Source organism: Camponotus vicinus, unplaced genomic scaffold (genome assembly GCF_025532165.1).
Source record: "Camponotus vicinus isolate PSW18456_S1 unplaced genomic scaffold, iyCamVici1.0 SCAF_12, whole genome shotgun sequence".
Classification (NCBI taxonomy): domain Eukaryota; kingdom Metazoa; phylum Arthropoda; class Insecta; order Hymenoptera; family Formicidae; genus Camponotus; species Camponotus vicinus.
In genome coordinates, this window is record NW_028141948.1 from 16,536 (window position 1) to 21,908 (window position 5,373).

General features: G+C 31.4%; 1 long non-coding RNA gene across 5 annotated transcripts; it reads left to right on the forward strand.

Moving 5' to 3' along the window:
* The first annotated feature begins 1,668 nt into the window (after positions 1–1,668).
* On the forward strand, positions 1,669–4,605 carry LOC145963091 (uncharacterized). 5 transcript variants are annotated; one of them, XR_014436075.1, is made up of 9 exons: positions 1,669–1,960; positions 2,084–2,436; positions 2,533–2,656; positions 2,787–2,948; positions 3,052–3,223; positions 3,294–3,361; positions 3,475–3,806; positions 3,910–4,081; positions 4,152–4,605. It is a non-coding gene; the product is annotated as an uncharacterized LOC145963091 (long non-coding RNA). The 5 variants fall into 5 exon arrangements; XR_014436073.1 differs by having other exon boundaries at positions 2,084–2,179; positions 2,329–2,436; positions 3,294–3,806; XR_014436072.1 differs by having other exon boundaries at positions 2,533–2,683; positions 3,294–3,806.
* The last annotated feature ends 768 nt before the right edge of the window (positions 4,606–5,373 follow it).

A 5,373-nucleotide genomic window follows, 5' to 3' on the forward strand; every position in this document is an offset into this window, starting at 1 on the left:
GAATATTGGGCTCGGTCTGCCCAATGAAAATGGGCCGCAGTTAATAAGGCCACTAATCTACTTTTGTATTCGCTCTCACTTACTTTATCGCGTAACTTTAATTATTTATTCTAGTCATTTTAAAGAACTTAAAGTACAATGATAGCACTTCTCGCAGCAACTTATATAACATTATCGACGAAATTTATAATTAAGCCGCCTCAACAATCAACTTCATTCTCATTCTCAAACAATTATACTTTCATCTTAAAGAATGAATTTACACCCTCAATATGACTTTATTCATATTAATAATTACCAGTTTCTCCCCGTATGGAAACTACTATAATTTTCGAATGTTCAAAATATCCTGATAATTTCTGGACATACTTTCGTCTTAGGTGTTAAATTCACATTAGCGGCATACAATTATTCATAATAAAGATGCCAGTCTCTTCCAAGACTGAAGTTACTATAATTTCCGAATACTTATGATATCCGGACAACTTCCGAACATATTGTCATTTTAGAACAAAATTCACCTTTCTGTATGCAATTAGTAATATTAAGAAGTACCAATCTCTTCCAGAAAAAGAATTACTATAATTTCCAATTACATAGAATATCCGAGTAATACGCAAGAGTAACGGATCTATTGCGTTGAAATGACAGAGGAGGATCTCTAAATACATCTACATATAATGCGCATTCATTATTGACCTCAATTATTTACTGCGCAACACTAAACAATTTTAACCCTCTGGTAGGGTGGGGGGGATCAACGAGATGTAATCCCACCCAACGCGCATCCCCTACAACGCACGCAAGTCTACTGCGCATCAATTAAAAATTGCACCACTGCTCATCAGATTCAGAATGCGCTCTGGTTGGTGAACACCACCGTGCACTCCTTACCTCGCTAACTGAGTTAATTTACCTTTCAGGATAGAAGTTACTATAAACTACAGATACTCAAGATATCCAGACAATTTCCGAACATACTATCGATTTAGGATCAATTCACATTTCCCATATGCAATTATTCATATTAGGAGATATCGATCTCTTCCAAAAGGAATTACTATACTTTTTCCCCGAATATTCAAAATATCCGGGTAATTTCCGAACATACCTCCATCTTGAAAGCCAAATTCACATTCTCAGTGTATAAATGTTTATTTCAAGAAGTACCAATCTCATTTAGAATAAGAGTTACTAAAATTTTTCAAGTACTTAAAATATCCGGATAATTTCCGAACATACCTTCATCCTGAAAGTCAAATTCACACCCTCAGTGTATGAATGTTCGTTTCAAGAAGTACCAGTCTCATTTAGAACAAAGTTACTATAGTCTTCGGATACTCAGCGTATCCGGATAATTTCCGAACATACTTTCATCTTAAGAGATGATTCACGCTATCAATATGCATTTATTCATATTACGAGATACTAGTCTCTTTCCAGATAGAAATTACTATAATTTTAGCATGCTCAGAATATCTAATGAATTTCCGAACATACTTTCATCTTAAGAGTCGAATACACTCTTTCGGTATATAATTATTCATATTAAGAAGCACAAACCTCTTTCAGGATAGGGATACTTCAATTTCAAAGTTTCCCGTCTATATTACTTACTGCCCATGACTATAGTCGCCAGTGAAAGGGCGCCTTACTGCTGCACCAGTTCATTAAAGTGCAACTCCTTGTCGTTCGCGTTGACAGGAGACAGTTCAGCGCCTGTCAAGCTTATTTATTAATAATTTCACTCGCAGTGACAGCCATAGGCTCAGTAATTAATGAATTTTTGTTATTTCAGATGCCCGTGCTATCTACAAGAGAGAAATATCATGTGCAGAGCCGGGCCTTCCACCTATTGCAGTAATAATTTTGTGTTGTTCAAGGAGTTAAGAACAACAACAACCGTCAATCCATGCTTAGTCAACATAAAAATTATACTCAACACACATAATTATACCAGGTTAGTCCACAAACGTGTTAGCATATATATAAATATACTCAATATATATGATAACCTTACTTCATTTTATTATATTTGTATTAAAGAAAATCAAGTCCGTATTATGTTATATTTTATTTCCAGATATATTTCCAAGGACAAAATAACCTATCTGTCAGATTGTGGTAAATGTCACATAGTATTTATGATATCTATGAGATAAATTATCATATATAGAGGGTAAGTACTACCACTTTCATCCTATTATATTTATAAACTAAACTAAGCCTTTATTCTACTATATCTGTTTCCAAGTAACTTCTGCTGTAACAAACAGCCAATCTGTCTAATTGTGGTGAAAAGTCACCCAACATCTATAATATTTATAGATTAAATAATCGTGTGTGGAAAGCGAGCAACGCTTGTTACAATAGTGTATAATTTAAGCTTATACTCGCTAGATGTATAACTACATCATAAATCACAGGCATATATAGGTATATATTTAAAAATATGTTTAATACCTATAATTACCTTACTTTCATTCTAATATATTTATAGACTAAGTTTATATTATGCCGTTTTATTTTCAGGCAATGTTTCCTGTAACAATAGTCTATCTATCAGATTGTGGTGAAATCACGCATCATCGTATATAAGAGCTATATTAACGCTTGTTTATATAGTATATATCATAAAGTTATGCCAGTTACATGTGTAATTAAATCAAAAAATCATATTCATGTATAAACATATATTTAAAATAAGCTTAATACAAATATTAGCCTTGCTTTCATTCTAATATATTTATAGACTAACTAAGTTTACACTGTTATTCTATTTTCAGGTAACATTTCCTATAACAGGTAGCCCATCTATCCAATTGTAGTGAAAGACAACATCAATAATTTCCGCGAGTTGAACTCCTATAACAAGCGGCACTAACGTTAATTTCTGCAATACATAACAGTTATACTAGCTCAATGTGTAATCAAATCACAAATCACAGGCATGTATAAACATATTTTCAAAATATGCTCAATACATATAGTAATCTTACTTTCATTCTATTATATATATAAACTAAGTTTATATTGTTACTCTGTTTTCAGGTAACATTTCCTACAACAAATAACGTATCTATCCGATTGTGATAAAGAAGTCACACATCATCAATATTTGGAATTAAACTATCCTATGTGAAAAGCGGTGCTAACGCCTGTTTCAACGATACATAACTTAAGGTTATACTAACTGAAAATGTAATTAAATCAAGAATCACAGGCATGTATAAACATATATTTAGGATGTATTTAATACATGTAGACACCTTACTTTCATTCTATTATTTCAGAAGCAAGTTACATCTATCAGTGTGGTGTAAGGTCACACAGCAACTTCATAATCCTGGATTAAACACGCGTAAAAGACAAGATATCACTCTATTTATGAATTTAAACTAAATCCATATTCTATTGCTTTATTCTATTGTATTTATAAATTGAAATAAGTACATTATACTATTCTATTTTCAGGTAATATTTCCAGGAGAGTTAATCCTATTAGAGTTTAGTGTAGAGTTACACGGCAGCTTTATGTTCCCAAATTAAATTTATATCAAGATATTGGCATTAGCCATTGCAAAATTATACACAATAGATGCATAATCACACTAAAGTGTATTATTAATATACGAATATACATATGCAGAAACACATTCAGTATTTATTCTATTATATTTGCTTAGTGAAAGACAACATCAATAATTTCCGCGATTTGAACTCCTATAACAAGCGGTACTAACGTTAATTTCTGCAATACATAATAGTTATACCAGCTAAATGTGTAATCAGATCACAAATCACAGGCATGTATAGACATATATTTAAAATATGCTCAATACATATAGTAATCTTACTTTCATTCTATTATATATATAAACTAAGTTTATATTGTTACTCTGTTTTCAGGTAACATTTCCTACAACAAATAACGTATCTATCCGATTGTGATAAAGAAGTCACACATCATCAATATTTTGAATTATACTATCCTATGTGAAAAGCGGTGCTAACGCTTGTTTCAACGATACATAACTTAAGGTTATACTAACTGAAAATGTAATTAAATCAAGAATCACAGGCATGTATAAACATATATTTAGAATGTATCTAATACATATAGTCACCTTACTTTCATTCTATTATTTCAGAGACAAATTACATCTATCAGTGTGGTGTAGGGTCACACAACAACTTCATAATCCTGGATTAAACACGTGTAAAAGATAAGATATCACTCTATTTATGAATTTAAACTAAATCCATATTCTATTGCTTTATTCTATTATATTTATAAATTGAAATAAGTACATTATACTATTCTATTTTCAGGTAATATTTCCAGGAGAGTTAATCTACCTATTAGAGTTTAATGTAGAGTTACACGACAGCTTATGTTTCCAAATTAAACTATCATGTATAGAAAGCAAACACTATCATTTATTCAACAATGTATTTATATTAAGCCTCTTATTGGCATCAGCCATTGCAAAATTATACACAATAAATGCATAATCACACTAAAGTGTATTATTAATATACGAATATACATGTGCAGAAACACATTCAGTATTTATTATATTCATTCCATTATATTTGCTTAATTAATGATACTCTAAACAGATTTAAATTAAATCTACGCCACATTAACTATCATAGTTATCTTCCTATAAGTTATATTATCAGTTACAATCAATATCACAGTAATAACAGTAATAATTGTTACTTCATTCAAACATTATTATTCATGTTCGCGTACAATTTCCAATATATATACGCAGAACTCCCCCACATATAAAATCATTTACAAGCAATATTAGTCTGAATAATGCATATCATCATCGGGCTTACATAAATGTTATTTCTAGTCCAGCCTTATCGCATGTTTGCCAATGCGTTTAACGCAACCAATCAATTTTTAATAACACGTTCATCAGGTCATGTCAAGTACATCCTATCCAGCACGCAGTTGTATCCTATGATATTACGCGCTATCAAATCTACGGAGTTGCTATTTCTATCTCAATTATCATCATGTACTTATTTGCTAAATGTGTTTCGCCTAATTACGCATAACTCAGCACATTCATCAATCGCATATGTAAGTAAACATTTTACCGTGAATAATCACTCTTCGCACTCACAAATTTGTATTATTGTTGATTCTAAAGCATCATCACATCAATACAGATGCGATCTTATGTTGTCGCGTGTCATACTTCATCCTACCTATTTGTATAGATTACCACAGAATCCTCCAGTAATCTAATACTTCATTTAACATGAAGTAACAGAGGCCATCCTTCCTTTAATTATACTCGCGAGCTTGCAGTATATAATATATATCTCAATTACAGCGTTAATATGCCCTCA